Below are 18,326 nucleotides of genomic sequence, written 5' to 3'. Positions count from 1 at the left end.
AGCTTATCAGTTCTTTCTTTCATGTATCGTAACTTTGGTGTTGTTTTTAAAATGTCATCGCCATACCCAAAGTCATCTAGGTTTTCTCCTATTTTATCTTCTAGGAGTTTTATAGTTTTGCATTTTATTTTAGGTCTCTAATCCAACTTGAGACAATTTTTGTGAAGTGTATCAGGTCTGTGTCTAGATTCATTTTTTTGCATGTGAATGTCCAGTTGTTCCAGTACAGTTTGTTGAAAAGACATTCTTTCTCCATTGTATTGCCTTTACTCCTTTGTCAAAGGTCAGTTAGCTATATTTAGGTGGTTCTATTTCTGGACTCTGTTCCATTGATCTATTTGCCTATTCTTGGCCAATGCCACACAGGCATACTTACTGTAACTTTATAATTAATCTTGAAGTTGGATAATATCAGTAGTCCAATTTTGTTCTTAAATAGTTTTTTGGCTATTCTGGGTCTTTTACTTCTCCATATAAACTTTAGAATCAGTTTGTCAATATCCACAATATAACTTGTTGGGATTTTGATTGGGATTACCTTGAATCTATAGATCAAGTTAGGAAGAACTGGTGTCTTACTAATATTGTCTTCCTATCCATGAACATGGAAAATCTCTTCATTTATTTAGTTCTTTCATTTTGTTCATCAGAGTTTTGTGGTTTTCCTTATAAGGTATTGTAATATTTTGTTAGATTTATACCTAAACATTTCAGTTTTGGGGGTGCTAATATAAATGGTATTGTATTTTTAATTTCAAATTCCATTTATTCATTGTGGGTATACAGAAAATGATTGACTTTTGTGTATTAACCTTGTATCCTGAAACCTTGCCTTAGTTGCTTATCAGTTCTAGTAGATTTTTGTCAATTCTTTTGGATTTTCTACATAATTATGTCATCTGCCAACAAAGACAGCTTTATTTCTTCCTTCCCAATCTGTATACCTTTTATTTCCTTTTCTTATTACATTAGTTAGGACTTCCAGTATAACTTTGAAAAAGAGTGGTAAGAAGGGACATCCTTGCCTTATTCCTGTACATAATAGGAAAGCTTTGAGTTTCTCATCATTAAGTATGATGTTAGCTGTAAGTTTTTTGTGGCTACTTTATGTTGATCTGAATTACTGATGTATAATTTTTCTCCCTGAAGAATTTTTTATTAAACATTTCTTGTAAGGAGGCAACAAACTCCCTCAATTTTGTTTGTGTTAGAAAGTCTTTATTTTCCTTCATTTTTGAAGGATAATTTCACAGAGTACAGAATTATGGTTTTTGATTCTTTTCTCTCAACACTTTAAATATTTCACTCTGCTCTTTTCTTGCCAGCATGGATTCTGAGGAGAAGTCAGATGTAATTCTTATCTTTTTTCTGCTACAGGTAAGATATATTTTCTGCTGGCTTTTTTTGGGACTTTTTAGTTATCTTTGATTTTCTGCCATTTGAATAAGATATGCCTGGGTATAGTTTTTGGCATTTATCCTGCTTGGAGTTCTCTGATCTTCCTGTATCTGTGATTTGATGTCTGTCATTAATTTGGGGAAATTCTCACTTATTTCTGCTTCAAATATTTCTTCTATTCCTTTCTCTCTTTCTTCTCTTTCTGATATTCCCATTTACATGTGTTATACTTTTTATAGTTGTCCCGTACTCCTTGAGCATTGTGGGGGTTTTTTTTTCAGTCTTTCTTTTTCATTTTGGAAGTTTCTATTGAGATATCCTCAGACTCAGAGATTCTTTCCTCAGCCATGTTCAGTACACTAATAAACCTGTCAAAGGAATTCTTCATTTCAGTTACAGTGTTTTTTTTTTTTTTTTTTTTCTCCCTTCTTTTCTTCTCTGCGGTATGCGGGCCTCTCACTGCTGTGGCCTCTCCCGTTGCGGAGCACAGGCTCCGGATGTGCAGGCCCAGCGGCCATGGCACACGGGCCCAGCCGCTCCGCAGCATATGGGATCCTCCCAGACCGGGGCACGAACCCGTATCCCCTGCATCGGCAGGCGGACTCTCAACCACTGCGCCACCAGGGAGGCCCCACAGTGTTTTTTATCTCTAGCATTTCCTTTTGTTTTTTTCTTAGAATTTTTATCTCTCTGCTTACATTGCCCATCTGTTCTTGCATGCTGTCTACTTTATTCATTAAAGCCTTGTATTGGTAGGCCTGTAGCTGGTGTATTAAATTAAGAATATACAGATTATGACTTGCTGAATGAGGAGGCACAAGCCATCCACATGACAGGTAACTCCCTCATCATCTGGGCTCCCACTCTGGGGAATTGAAAACCATGGGGACATTTTGATTGAAGATGCAGTTTAAAACACTCACATAGAGGAAGTAAAGTCACAAGATTTATTACTTACAAATCCCAGAAACAAGGAAGGCAGTCTGTGCAGTGAGCTGGGAGAAGGGTGGTCCTCCATCCCAGGTTACAGGCAAGCAAGAGATAGAAGACAGCACCTATTATTTATAAGGGGGTTGGGGCTGAGGTCACTAACTTTTTGTGGGCTCAACTCTAAGTAGTTATTTTAAAAGGTGCCCTGGGAAAAGCAAAGTAGGAACTTGTGGCAGGAATCCTAAGCTCAGATCCTTATCTCAATGTCCAGACTCTGGGTGTGAGCATGGTTGTTATACTGTAAAATGCCTACACAGCAACTCAAAATAGCCATTTTCTCATCACAAGCCTTTAGCATAGTAATCATAGTGGTTTTAAGTTTCTGGTCTGATAATTCCAACATCCCTGCCATGTCTGTTTCTAATGCTTGCTCTGTCCCTTCCAACTTGTTTTTTTAATTTTAGTATGTCTTGTAATTTTAAAAAATAGCCAAACATAGATGTACTAGATGAAAGGAACTTATGTAAATAGGCCTTTAGTAACATGGGGATAATGTATGGGGAAAGGGGAAGTGTTCTACAGCCCTATGATGACGTCTCAGTCTTTTAGTCAGTCTGTCCCTCTGGACTGTGAACTTCGCAAATACTTCTGTCTTCTTTCCCCCCACCTTAGGTGAAACAGTATGGCTTGAGTGGTCTGGAGATGGCTATTTCCCTTTTCCCACATGGAAGGCTAGAAAGGGCTGGAGTTGTGCATTTCCCTTCCTCCAGGTCAGCTGGACTCTGATAAAACTCTAGCAGATTAGGCTCTGGTCAAATAATTTCTCCGGAGGGCAGACCTTGTTTAAGAAGAACTGTGTGTTCCAGTGTATTCAAATTAGTTCCTTTCCCTGTTCCTTGCTGGAAGCATTAGGGGATTTTTCTCTGATATTTACTGTAAGAACCTGTACAATATCCTAGAGATAAAAGCCATAAAAGAATGAGGCTCTCCTACAACTAGGTCTTCCTGAAGTTTTTTTACTGTAAGATTTGTTCACTCTGAGCTTCCAAAAATTCACCAATTATAGTTCTGATTTTTCTACCATATCAGTGGTTCCTGTAAAGATTTCAGCTTGTGAGTTTCTACCTTGTAAGTTGTGACTGTTTGAATTCACTTACCAGACTCTCCAATTTGGGGGGCAGCAGTTTGTCTCATGACTTTACTTCTCTTTTGCATCTAAGAAAAGTTGTGAATACTTCAATTTGTTCTGCTTTTTATTTGTTGTTAGGATGGAGTGGTCTGCTTTTTATTTGTTGTTAGTATGGAGTGGTGACTTCTAAACTCCTATGTTGTACCAGAAACCAGAAGTCTTGAATTCTGTTTTCTTATACTGTATCAATTGCTTAACATTATTTCCCATTTCAGTTTGCCACATATTTAGAAAGTGACTTTTTGAAGAGATGGAGCTTTGGGATTCTTATCCTGCATTATTTTTTTAAATTAAGGTTTAATTCACACATCATAAAACTTAACCTTTTAAACTCTGCAATTCAATGGCTTTTAATACATTCACAAAGTTGTGCAATCATCACTACTATCTAATTTCAGAATAATTTCATCATTCCCCAAAAGCAACTTGTTTAGCAGTCATTCCACATTCCTCTCTACCCCAGATGCTGGCAACATTTAATTTACTTTCTGTCTTTGGATTTGTCTATTTTGGACATTTCATATAGATAGAATCATACTATATGTAATCTTTTGTGTCTGGATTCTTTGACTTAGCATAATGTTTTCATCCATGTTTTGTCATGTTCATCCATATTGTAGCATGAATAAGTATTTCATTCCTTTTTGTGGCTAAATAATATTCCACTCTATGAATATACTATATTATATTTACCTATTCATCAGTTGATGGAACTTTGGATTGTTTCCACTTTTTGGCTATTATGAACATTGTTGCTATGAATATTTTTATAAGTTTTGGTGTGAACATAGGTTTTAATTTCTCTTGGGACTGGAATTGTTGACTCATATGATAACTCTGTGTTTAACCTTTGAGTAACTGTAACTGCTTTCAAAGCAGCTGCATCATTTTACATCCTCACCAGGAATGTATGAGGGTTCCAATTTCTCCACAGTCTCACCAACACATGTTATTGTTTCTCTTTTTAATTATAGCCATCCTAGTTGGTGTGAAGTGGTATCTCATCATGGTTTTGATTGGCATTTTGCTAATGACTAATGACATTGAACATCTTTTTATGCACTTCTTGGACATTTGTATATCTTCTTTGGAGACTTGTCTACTCAGATTCTTTGTGCCTTTTTTAATGGGTTGTCTTATTGATAAGTTGCTAAGAGTTTTTAAAAAAATATTTTCTGAATACTATACTCTTACTGGATGTATGATTTCCTATTCTATGGATTGTCTTCTCACCTTCTTGATAGTGTCTTCTGAAGTACAAAAGTTTCTCATTTTAATGAAGTCCAACTTATCTATTTTTTTTTCTTTGCTTGTGCTTTTGGTGTCATATCTATGGAACCATTGTCTAATCCAAGGTCACAGAAATTATATCTGTTTTCATCCAATAATTTTACAGTTTTATCTCTTAGGTCTTTGATTCATTTTGAGTTAGTTTTTGTATATTGTGTGAAGTAGATGCCCAACTTCATTCTTTTGCATGTGAGGATCTAATTGTCACACTGGATGAGTTTTTATTATTATTATTATTTTTTAACATCTTTATTGGAGTATAATTGCTTTACATCGTTGTGTTAGTTGCTGCTGTATAACAAAGTGAATCAGCTATACGTATACGTATATCCCCATATCCCCTCCCTCTTGCATCTCCCTCCCACCCCTCTAGGTAGTCACAAAGCACTGAGCTGATCTCCCCTTGCTATGTGGCTGCTTCCCACTAGCTATCTATTTTACATTTGGTAGTGTATATATGTCCATGCCACTCTCTCACTTTGTCCCAGCTTACACTTCCCACTCCCCGTGTTCTTAAGTCCATTCTCTAGTAGGTCTGTGTCTTTATTCCTGTTCTGCCCCTAGGTTCATCAGAACCTTTTTTTTTTTTTTTTAGATTCCATATATGTTAGCATACGGTATTTGTTTTTCTCTTTCTGACTTACTTCACTCTGTATGACAGACTCTAAGTCCATCCACCTCACTACAAATACTCAATTTTGTTTTGTTTTATGGCTGAGTAATATTTCATTGTATATATGTGCCACATCTTCTTTATCCATTCATCTGATGATGGACACTTAGGTTGCTTCCATGTCCTGGCTATTGTAAATAGTGCTGCAATGAACATTGTGGTACATGACTCTTTTTGAGTTATGGTTTTCTCAGGGTATATGCCCAGTAGTGACATTGCTGGGTCATATGGTAGTTCTATTTTTACTTTTTTAAGGACCCTCCATACTGTTCTCCATAGTGGCTATATCAATTTACATTCCCACCAACAGTGTAGGAGGGTTCCCTTTTCTCCACATCCTCTCTACCATTTATTGTTTCTAGATTTTTTGATGATGGCCATTCTCACCAGTGTGAGGTGATACCTCATTGTAGTTTTGATTTGCTTTTCTCTAATGGTTGGTGATGTTGAGCATCCTTTCATGTGTTTGTTGGCAGTCTGTATATCTTCTTTGGAGAAATGTCTATTTAGGTCTTCTGCCTATTTTTGGATTGGGTTGTTTGTTTTCTTTGATATTGAGCTGCATGAGCTACTTGTATATTTTGGAGATTAATCCATTGTCAGTTGCTTCATTTGCAAATATTTTCTCCCATTCTGTGGGTTGTCTTTGGATGAGATTTGAAGAAGATCAAATAAAGATATCTTTGTGAGTGGGGTCTTCCAGGAGATGACCAGACAGGTCAAATAATGGCAGTGTTCTGGGGAAGAGAAACCCCATAGAGTGGCTGCCAAGCTGCTGGTTTTCACCATGATCATGGGTTGTTGCTTTCCAAGAACACTACAGAGCTAGAGAGTGGAGGATGAGAATAGGACAAATTAAAATGCCACAGAACTCACTGTATTTACTGAGATTCAGTCACTTGTTTTGAACAAATGCTCCCTGGATTGCTACAAGCCTTTGGTTAATTTCCAGAGTTCTATAAAAGTTGATTTTGGCAAGTTTTACCAGTGTTCTCATTGCTTTTATGAAGGAGAGGTTTTTCAGATGTCTTTACTCTTCCATTTTCACTGATGTCACCCCTGCACTATTATTTCTATGTTACATTCTCACCATTTTCTAATCTCTCAGTCATATTTACTGTTTTATTGAGTCCCTGCCCCGCACCCCTCTTAAAGATTGGAGTCTGTGTCCTCCTTATCCAGTCTTTTGACATTCTCCCTGGGCCTACAGCATGGCTTTTATCCTAAACATTTTGGATTGGATTCACTGTTTTCTAGATACAGTGCCTTGTCTGTCTTGCTTTAACCTTCATTTTCCTGGAAAACTTTTGTAAGTAATTTCTTAAGAAAGTGATATGTGAAAAGAAATAGGTATGTATTCTTACATGTTTGAAATGTCTTGTTCTTGCCTTCACTCTTGATTGATAGTTTGGCTAGGTATTGAATTTTAGCTTTAAAGCTTTTCCTCAAAAAATTTGAGGGCATTGGTCCTTTGTGTTTCTGTTTGTTACTTATTGCCACAACAATGATGAATAACAAAGTACCTTAAATAAGTCCAAACATTTATCATTGCTCCCAATTCTATGAGTTATCTGGGCAATTCTTTTAGTCTCAGTTGGGATACTTATGAGTGTGATCTGTTAAGAGTAGCTCTGTGACTGCTGATTTTAAATGGAATCACATATTTGGGAATTGGCTAGCTGTAGGCTGGTCTAGGATGACTTCATCTGGAGTAACTGAGCTATTTTCCATATCACTCTCTTATTCTCCCTCCATGTTAGCCTGAATATGTTCTCATGACAGTGGCAGGGATCCAAGAGAAAGGCTGAACACATACAAGCTCCTTTTCAAATCTCTTTTGCTAATAACTCATTGGTCAAAGCAAGTCATGTAGTTAAGCTAAGAGTCAGATGAGAGAAGACTACAAATTTATAAGGCAAAGGGTTTGATATGGTGAGATTATTATTTTGAGCCAGTAATGCACTTAATTTATTACAGTGTTCTAGTATATAATGTGGCTGATGGGAAGTCTTGTGCCAGTCTCATTCTTATTCTTTTGTTTTTGTTTAGGACTTACTCTTTATCCTTGGCCTAAAATTTCAGAATGGTGCATCTAGGTACATTTTAAAAATATTACTAAGAAATAATTTTAATGTATACTTGGTGGATACTTTCAATCTGAAGATTTGTCCCTAAACCCTGAAATTATCCCCTTTGATAACTTTTTTTCTCATCATTTTCTTTTTACGCTTTGAAGTTCCCATTAATTGAATCTCCTGGATTTGTTCTGCGTGTCTCCTGTCTTTCATAGAGTCCATGTTTTGGTCTTCTTATTCTGGGAGATTACCAAAATTTTGTTTTCCAGTCATTATACCAAATATTTATTTTGGCTATTTAAAAAAATTTCTAAAAGCACTTTCTTGTTCTCTTCCTTTTTCATTGCTTTCTATTTTAGTGTTATGGATGTAATTTCTAGCTCTGAGTAAATTATAAATTTTCTTTTGTCTTAAAATTTTTTTTCTTCTATACCTTGAATTATTTGTTTCTACCAAGATCTTAAAATTGTTATATTTTTTCCCTTTTTTTTTCGGGAGGCAGGGAGGTCTTTCTGTTTTATAATGTTGGTTCTCCTCATATATATACACCTGGTAGTCCTTGGTTTTCCATTTACATTCATGATTAAAGTATAGGATAACTGGCATGTGCCTCCTTTATTATTTTATGAATAGCTTTATTTTCTAGTTAAATGTCTTCTCTGAATGGCCATTTTTACCAAGAGTCTATGTGGAGTGAGTAGTTTTCATCACCTGTCTTGCTTTAAGATCAAGGGATGGAGTAAGGTTAGTGCTGAGGGTGGAATAGCCCCTACTCAAACATATGGGAAACTTTTTATCCTTCCTGTTGCACACTGGACACTTTATTGTTTTGTATAGTTAAATCTTCCTGTCTCTTAGCTCTCTAACTACATTAAAGTGTGGGAACACTATTATATACATACTTTACCTCACAAAATTCTGCTTTGCCCAAGACAGTTGTGTAATTAAATTGATTAATTAACCTGTTGCTAGAAGACCTTAATACTTGAGCAAGCTTCCCTTTCTTGCTAGAAAATGTTAACTGATCTTACTTGGTTAAGAATAAAAAAAACTCACTTCCAGTTTTACTCTAAGTTGTTTTTCTTATTAGAATCCCCTAATTAGTTTAGGTATTTCATATTCCAATAACTAAATTTATTTTGCAACTTCAGAGTTTCCTGGGATTTCCCATAGAGTCAGAGATATCTGCAGAATAATCTGGGAAAATTTTTGAAGTAGAAGAAGGAGTACTTGAACATCTACTGAAATTCTCATTAACTGTACTTAGAAATTGAACTTTATCGGTTAAAAATTAGTTTCAATCTCTATATGATATGTACCCCTGGAAATCTTCAAATCAGTATTTTCTAAGTTTTTGTGGTTGTTTCTCTTTTTTGTAAAGTTTATTTTGGAAAATTTCCGTAATACAAATGTAGAGAGTATTATCATTAACTTAAATATCCATCACCTTGAATTATCAACAGTTTCCAATTTTGTTGCTTCTACTCCCTGCTACATTTTTTCTTCTGGAGTATTTTAAAGCAAATTTTAGTCATCATTTCATTTCACCTGTTTTTTTTTTCTTCATAATCACTATGCCATTTTCAAACCAAACAAAATTAAAATTTCTTAATGTCATCTAATAGTACATAGTTCAGGGCTTCCCTGGTGGCGCAGTGGTTGAGAGTCTGCCTGCCGATGCAGGGGACATGGGTTCGTGCCCCGGTCCGGGAAGATCCCACATGCCGTGGAGTGGCTGGGCCCGTGAGACACGGCTGCTGGGCCTGTGTGTCTGGAGCCTGTGCTCCACAGTGGGAGAGGCCGCAACAGTGAGAGGCCCGCGTACCGCAATAAATAAATAAATAAATAAATAAATAGTACATAGTTCAGTTTTCCTTGTATCTCAGAAATGTCTTTTTTTACTTTTTAGAATTAGGATTCAAACAAGACACATTCATTACATTTGGTTATTTTGTAAGTTCCTATCTTTCGGAGTTCTGACTCCTTGTTTTTTTTCCTTATCAGTGTTGTGTTAGGGCACTGGTTCTCAGTTTTTGTGGGTTGTTTTTTTTTTTTTGCCCCAGGACTCCTTTACTCTCTTAAAAATTATGGGGGGCTCCAAAGAGCTGTAATTTATGTGAATTATTTATTAATTTAATTTGTTTTTAATTTATTGAGTTAATATTTACCAATTAGAAAATAAAACAAATTTAAAAAATATATTAATAAAAATATTTTAAATAATTTTTTTCATTAAAAAAATAGTAAACCCATTGCATGTTAACATAAATAAAACAGTTTTATGAAAAATAATTATTTTCCAAAACAAAGCTGATTTAGTGAGAAGTACAATAGCACTGTTTTACACTTCTACAAATCACTAATGTCTGGCTTACTAGAAGGCAGCTAGATTCCACATTTGCTTCTGCATTCAAACTACTGCATTATGTTAATTTGATTGAAGAAATACATATGACTACATATATATGGAGAAATATATATATATGAAGAAAATCTAGGCTTCATAATGTTATGAAGTCCTGTAGCTTTTTTAAAAATGGATATTTATTTATTTTTACTTTTATTTTTTGACTCATATTTCTATTTTATTTTTTTTGTTTAACTTTTTATTTTATATTAGAGTATAGCCGATTAACAGTGTTGTGATAGTTTCAGGTGCACAGCAAATCGCCTCAGCCATACATATACATGTATCCATTCTCCCCCGACTCCCCTCCCATCCAGGCTGCCACATAACATTGAGCAGAATTCCCTTTGCCAAACAGTAGGTCATTGTTGGTTATCCTTTTTAAATATAGCAGTGTGTAAATGTCAATTCCAAACTCCCTACCTATCCCTTCCCTCCACCCTTCCCCCCCGGTAACCATAAGTTCATTCTCTAAGTCTGTGAGTCCGTTTCTGTTTTGTAAATATGTTCATTTGTATCATTTCTTTTTATTTTTAAAAATTTTTTATTAATTTTTTCATTTCTTTTTAGATTCCACATATAAGCGATATCTTATGATATTTCTCTTTTTCTGTCTGTGAAGTTCTGTAGCTTTTGAAGAACTCCATAGTATTCTTGTCAGACAATAAAAGTGCAAAAGCAAATAATATCTCAGTGTTATTCTAAAGATAGTCTTGACCTGCCAGATCACATGAACAGGTCTCAGGGACCTTGGGCTTCTACTCCTTACACTGAGCCATGATGGCTCCCCCATCTCATAGAGGTGCTTGTCTTACTCTGCTCCATCTAATAACTCTAGGACTGAGGTGTTTGGGAAGAAGCGAGAGCAGGACAGAACAGAAATCTTGAACTTTATGTATAAGTATTGAGGTTTATTATAGTACTAAAGAGTTAATTCTGAAACTTGTATGCGTATCACGTTGAGAGAATGAGTAAAAATATTGATGTTGGGAACAAGGGTTCTTGCTGTAAGAAAAAGGAGAGACAAATGTAGAATTGGGAAGGTGAGGAAGAATCTTGTGCTTTAATGAAGTTGAATTGGAGATATAAGTATGAACTAATCAATATGAATTTATAATGTTTAAAAAATGTATTTCCTGATTCTGTCCAGTAGAAGGGCATAGAAGCAATAGCACCATAGTAACAATGAGTTTACTTGTGCCCAGATCTTGTCTTCTGAATCCCTGCTTTTGAGAAATGCCTGATTACAGTCCTGGGAAAGGAGGGCACAGGTGAGCCTTAAACACCTTGTGGTGCCAGCAGGCTGAGATGTGTACAATGACAGGTGGGACCCCCAAAGGATATGGGAGCTACCTGGAGGGTCTCCCACTGGACTCAAACTATCTGTGTTTTACTACTACTTAGCTATTTTATATTTGTCCATATTTATCAAGTCCTTGTATCTGTGACTCTTTACAGAAATGTGAAACAAATCTGCAAGTAAGCAAATAATATTATAAGATCAAATATAAGTCAAGGACCTATTTTAATCTGCATATTTTGTTGAAACTAAATTACCTTTTGTTAGGTGTAATATATTTACTTTGTGTGTTTGAGCTTCAGTTCTACAGATGCAGAGGATGCCTGCTTATATAAGTATGTTGTACAGAATAGCGTTAATCATTTCAAAGCTTTTAAAATAGTTCATTATAATCAGTTCACCCTTCATCAAAACTCTACCAAGGAACAATCCTAGATGTCACTGTCAATAATATATCATTTTAACTCTAAAGCTTCCATGTTTATTCAAAACAAGATTAGCATTGTGTTGTTATTGAATTCTATATTACAATGGCATCTAATCAAATTACTGGAGAAGAAAAATATCTGAAGTTCTTGATTTTTGCAGATGTTTAAAATAGTAATAGTTCAAACACTGAGCCTGCTCTCAGACTGAGGCCTATCTGTAAATAATGGAAGTGATTTGTACACCCCATTTAAAAATGACATGACTGTAACTCAGGTTTCCCTATTCCTTTCCTTAATCCCTAACTAGAAATTTTAAACTATTGAAAACTTCTATTTGTCCCTTGCTGGATGTGAGCACATTTAGATCTTAAGTCCATGTTTATGTTATTTCTCATAATTTGTGACAATTAAATTAGTACATTTCTTTACCATACCATGGTGTTCTTATATCAAATTGGCTTCAATGTTAGTACCTTAAACTGAAGTCTGTTTCTGTGAAAGACATGCCTTTCAACTATAGATTCTCTTGGTAAAAGGAAATTGTCTTTATAACTGATAAAAATAATTCAGTACAAAAACAGGGCAGAACAGTTAGCTTGACATTAGGTGTTACCAAACGATAGCAGTTAGCCATACTTATTCCCACATACAAAGTTAAGTTCTGTGACTTTAGGTGGTCCTTGGTGCTCCCATGATCATTATTCTTGGGGAGGCAGGATTCAACTTTGAGGTGGCTTTTTGGATGATGCAGGATATATTCACATAATTTTTAAAGTTGCCAAATAAAAAAATAAGCTTTAAAAACATTCCTAGAGCACTTGTAGACAGTACACAATATCCTCTTACCCCCACCAACCCACCTGCCCCACCCCCACCCCCAGAGAAAAATAAGACTTTTGGAAACACCCAAATGATGGATTTGGAACAATGTTTGGGAAAGGTGTAAATTAGGCCTGTTTTCTCTTGGTCATAATCCAGATTTCCAATTAATTTGATAGAAGCACTTCCAATTGACATTCATTCACCAATTTTCTGTATTTGCTGCAGTTTTTTCCCCTCTTAAAGGCTGTTTTCAATACTGATAGCATACTGAGCCTGTTCACATAAGCTGTAGGCTACTTTCTTTTTTTTTTTTTTTGCTGTGTTGGGTCTTCATTTCTGTGGGAGGGCTTTCTCTAATCGTGGCAAGTGGGGGCCACTCTTCATCGCGGTGTGCGGGCCTCTCACTGTCGCGGCCTCTCTTGTTGCGGAGCACAAGCTCCAGACGCGCAGGCTCAGTAGTTGTGGCTCACGGGCCTAGTTGCTCCACAGCATGTGGGATCCTCCCAGACCAGGGCTCGAACCCGTGTCCCATGCATTAGCAGGCAGATTCTCAACAACTGAGCCACCAGGGAAGCCCTGTAGGCTACTTTCTATCACAGCCGTATACTTCTGCTACCACCAATTAAATTGTTTGTTCTAAAATCTTTTTATCCCAGTTTTTTAATTTTATACAATCTATGTTTATTATATTATAATTATATAATCTTATTAGACACTGTATACATCAATGAAACAAATATTGGAAGGAGAATTATTTCTAGGAAAACAAAGGTGAATGCTTTGGATGTTGATAAAAACATGGCACTGTGCTTGCTGCCTAATTAGGTGTGAATGAGAGAATTGAGATCAGAAGGAAGGATCATACTAATCTAGAAAACATTTTCACTTAAACTGCTTGAAAAGGGACCCTGTGTTCTTTCCTGCCCTGAGACTAATTGGGAATTTGAATGTGATGTTGCGATAGTTTTCCTTATATCTGAAGATTGGTTAAATAAACGTGTACTTTCATGTTTTAGATAAAATGCTTAAATTACTAATCAATTTGTGATTGTCCCCATCAACCAACTTTTCTTTAGCCAGCCATCTACTGGTCCTGAGTATATCATATCGTCCCATTACATATATCTTTAGTCCTAGCTGGAAAATAAACAGTGATGCTAGGATAGTTATTCCGTTTTCTTAGATGAGCTTTTATAACACGTCCTAATGTTTGCTTTTTTTAAAAAAAATTTTAGGGCTTCCCTGGTGGTGCAGTGGTTGAGAGTCCCCCTGCCAATGCAGGGGACATGGGTTCATGCCCCGGTACAGGAAGATCCCACATGCCGCGGAGCGGCTGGGCCCGTGAGCCATGGCCGCTGAGCCTGTGCGTCCGGAGCCTGTGCTCCACAATGGGAGAGGCCACAGCAGTGAGAGGCCCGTGTACCACACACACACACACACACACACAAATTCTGTTAAGAAGATGACATATATCTATTTGGTTCCTGAGAAAGGAAAGGAAGAAATTAGAAAAGACTACTGCAGTTATCCAAAAATTTTGTAGAAGTGTCATTGTTCTTTATTCATGGTAGATGCACAGGAAAGACTTGATTCATTCCAAAAGTAGAGTAGAGCCAAGATATATATTTTTTTGAATTAATTAATTTTATTTATTTATTTTTGGCTCTGTTGGGTCTTTGTTGCTGTGTGCAGGCTTCTCTAGTTGCAGCGAGCAGAGGCTATTCTTCGTTGCGGTGTGCAGGCTCCTCATTGCAGTGGCTTCTCTTCTTGTGGAGCACAGGCTCTAGGTGCGCAGGCTTCAGTAATTGTGGCACATGGGCTCAGTAGTTGTGGCTCGCGGGCTCTAGAGAGCAGGCTCAGTAGTTCGGCACACGGGCTTAGTTGCTCCGCAGCAGGTGGGATCTTTCCGGACCAGGGCTCGAACCCGTGTCCCCTGCATTGGCAGGTGGATTCTTAACCACTGTGCCACCAGGGAAGTCCAAGATATTTGTTTTAAAATCTAAAAATGTTCAGGAATTTTTCCTATCTCTTTTTGAAGCTGGTCTTTGAATATTTGTATTCCTGTCTCCTCGTGTTTTCTGACTTGTGCTGGAGTGACCTGTCTGAACAGGGGATAATCTTGTTATGTGCTTATGGCTGTGGAGAAATTAAAGCTGCTCTTGGCTAAGGACTTGGACTTGAAAGAAATGACTATGTGATGTATACAATTCCGTAAGCCCATGTGTCTCCTCTACAGGCCCATGCTATTCTGACTAACACCCATGTAGGTATTTGAAGATGTGCTGACCTTGACTTCTTACATAACAGAAAGGTTTGCAGACTTACAGTCGAGATCTTTTAATAATTTGAAAGAATTCTGGAGAGATTTTATCTCTGAAAAATACTCACCATATGAAAATGCAAGGTACTTTTTCCTCAAGTTGGAAATCAGTGGAGTTTCTCAACTCTAATTTACTTTTCATAGGCTATAATATCACAGTTTTGAGAATTTCCAATAACCCAGATTACAGCACAGCTGCACAGTTTGGAAAGCAGCTGCCTAAATGGGGTGGATCTTGTCATGCTTATTTGAAAGGATGTTTGTGGTTGTTTGACAAGATGAAGAGCTTAATCAGGATAAAACTTTTTGTTCTGTCTCTCCCTTCTCTATATGCTGCCTAATATTTTTTTATTAAATGACTTCTCTGATAATTACAAACACTTGGTTAATGTTAGAATATTTTTATTTTAATACGTAGTTGGACAAGTTGACTTTTTCCCCTTTCTTTCCACATTCATCCCACGAGAGTGGTGAAGCAACTACCAACATCTTTTTGCCATCAACACAATTATTTTGTTGAATGTATTTTTTGGTAAATCCATGTTCACCTTTGAAAAGAGCCTGAGTTAGAATTTTCTTGAAGCCCCCTTTGTGTAATGTAGCTTTTGAAGAAATAGACTTTTTTTTTTTTTTTTTTTTGTGGTACGCGGGCCTCTCACTGTTGTGGCCTCTCCCGTTGTGGGGCACAGGCTCTAGACGCGCAGGCTCAGCGGCCATGGCTCACGGGCCTAACCGCTCCGCGGCATGTGGGATCTTCCCGGTCCGGGACACGAACCCGTGTCCCCTGCCTCAGCAGGTGGACTCTCAACCACTGCGCCACCAGGGAAGCCCTAGACTTTATTTTTTAGAGCAGTTTTATATTCACAGCAAAATTGAGTGGAAAGTACAGAGTTCCCATATACCTCCTGCCTCTACACATGCATAATCTCCCTCAATATCAACATCCTGCACCAGATGCTTACATTTGTTACAGCTTATGAACCTATATTGACAAATATTTAACACCCCACATCTGTAGTCTTGGTGCCGTACATTTTATGGGTTTGGAAATGTATAATATCATGTATCCACCATTATAGTATCATACAGTGTAGTTTCACTCTACTAAAAATCCTCTGCGCTCTGCCTAGTCATCCTTCCTTCCCCCCTCCTCCCAGCGACCACTGATCTTGTTACTGTCTCCTTAGTCTGCCTTTTCCAGGATGGCATATAGTTTGAATTATACAGTATGTAGCCTTTTCAGATTGGCTTCTTTTACTTAGTAATATGCATTTAAGTTCCTCCAGGTCTTTATGTGGCTTGTTAGCTCTTTTCTTTTTAGTGCTGTATAATAGTCTGTGGTCTGGATGGGCCTCAGTTTATTTATCCATTCACCTACTGAATGCTTGGTTGCTTCCAAGTTTGGGCAATGATGAATAAAGTGGCTGTAAGTATCTGTGTGCAGGTTTTCGGCTGTGTATAAGTTTTCAACTCCTATGGATAAATACTAAGGAGTGAGATTGCTGGATCATATGGTAAGAGTATGTTTAATTGATAAGAAACTGTCTTCCAAAGTGGCTGTAATGGTTTACATTCCCACCAACAATGAATGAGAGTTACTAGTGAGATGTATTTTTAAGTACATTTATTTTAAATTTTGTAACAACCTTATAAAATGGGTATTCATGAGGTTAACATGCAAAAGTGATCAGACTCAAGGAGACTGACTATCCTGAGGCTAAGAAACTAGTCTGGGGGCTTCACTGGTGGCACAGTGGTTAAGAATCCACCTGCCAGTGCAGGGGACACAGGTTCAAGCCTTGGTCTGGGAAGATCCCACATGCCGTGGAGCAACGAAGCCCGTGTACCACAACTACTGAGTCTGTGCTCTAGAGCCTGCGAGCCACAACTACTGAGCCCACGTGCCACAACTTCTGAACTCATGTGCCACAACTAATGAAGCCCATGTGCCTAGAGCCCATACTCTGCAACAAGAGAAGCCACTGCCGTGAGAAGCCCACACACCGCAACAAAGAGTAGCCCCTGCTCGCTGCAACTAGCGAAAGCCCGTGTGCAGCAACGAAGACCCAACGCAGCCAAAAATGAATAAGTAAATAAAAATTTTTAAAAATGAATAAAATCTATCTAAAAAAAAAGAAACTAGTCTGAAGTCTATTCTAGTTCAAAAGTTTGCATTATTTCTTCTGTGCTTTAATGACTCTGCTAAATATAAGCCATGAAGGACACATAAAACATTTATAAATGTTTTAAGTTGAACTGTTAAGTTCAACTTAAATGTATTAAGTTGAACTGTTTTTTCTAAGTGATCTTGAAACATTATAATTAGACCTTCCATGCACTACTCTATATATGTTGAAACTGAGGTCTAGCTTGCTTAAGTGATATAGTCATGGTGACACAGCTAATTAGTAGTAGTAGGGCCAATTTTGTCCCAAGGTCTCTTGACTTTGGATATTAGCACTGGTAAGACTGATTTTCAAATATTGCTTATGGGATTGTCTTGGTACATTATATTGACTTTTATTTTTAAAAAGTTTTTTTTCTCTTTAAGATTCAATCCTTTTTATTTAAATTAGCTTTAACATCTGTTTTAACGAGGAAAAATTTCTAAAGTGAAAATATGCCTTTCACCTTTTTATTTTATATGAGTATTTTTTCCTACATTTCTTTTACTTTTAAAAAGTTTTGTTCAGGGCCTCCCTGGTGGCGCAAGTGGTTGAGAGTCCGCCTGCCGATGCAGGGGATACGGGTTCGTGCCCCGGTCTGGGAGGATCCCATATGCTGCGGGGCAGCTGGGCCCGTGAGCCATGGCCGCTGAGCCTGCGCGTCCGGAGCCTGCGCGTCCGGAGCCTGTGCTCCGCAACGGGGGAGGCCACAACAGTGAGAGGCCCGCATACCGCAAAAAAAAAAAAAAAAAAAAAAGTTTTGTTCAATTGGATGTTTTTAAACAAAGTTTTGCTCTATTTGGTCATATATATTATTAAATTTACAGATAAATTCAGATCTGAATAACTTGGAAAATTTGAGCATTTTAAAGTGAGAACTCACACAGAAAGGTGTATGTGTCATAAAAACAAAGAGAATTTATTCTAGTTGCCACAATAGATCGTTTCAGTTATTTATAGCTCCTCCAATGCAGTTAGTACTTAAATAACAACACCATGTTCATCTTCCTACTCCTGCTTTTGTACTGCTCTCTGCTCCTTGCATCCAGGTTCAACATACATTTATTGTTCATCTATTAATACTTTGTGTCGGGCTGCATGTGAGTGAAAGTATATGACACAGTGTGTATGTACTCAGCTCTTTATTGCAACCCTGCAGAATGGACATGAAACTCACAGGAAAATAATATGGCTTCCTTTCTGTTCTTTAACTATTAATTACTCCATGAATGTTTTCCTTCTTGCTAATGGTTCAATCGTTTCTTACTTTAAATCTCAATACTGTCTTACTTTAATTTTCATGCTTTACCTCCTCAACTATATATGGCA

The 18,326-nt window shown here is 37.1% G+C and overlaps 1 protein-coding gene across 2 annotated transcripts in view; it reads left to right on the top strand.

Annotated features, from left to right (window-relative positions):
- ABI3BP (ABI family member 3 binding protein) overlaps window positions 1–18,326 on the top strand; it is a 457,010-nt gene that overhangs the window by 24,816 nt on the left and 413,868 nt on the right. The window contains exon 3 of one of the 2 annotated variants that reach the window (XM_060098690.1): window positions 1,326–1,377. The exons of the other annotated variant lie outside the window; for it this stretch is intronic. The gene's annotated coding sequence lies outside the window, so the exon portion shown is untranslated. The remainder of the gene's footprint in view (window positions 1–1,325; window positions 1,378–18,326) is intronic. 2 annotated transcript variants of the gene reach the window in all.

Source organism: Mesoplodon densirostris, chromosome 5, assembly GCF_025265405.1.
Source record: "Mesoplodon densirostris isolate mMesDen1 chromosome 5, mMesDen1 primary haplotype, whole genome shotgun sequence".
NCBI classification, from domain to species: domain Eukaryota; kingdom Metazoa; phylum Chordata; class Mammalia; order Artiodactyla; family Ziphiidae; genus Mesoplodon; species Mesoplodon densirostris.
The sequence above is the reverse complement of the archived record's forward strand: the minus strand, read 5'-3'. Positions and strand labels throughout refer to the sequence as shown.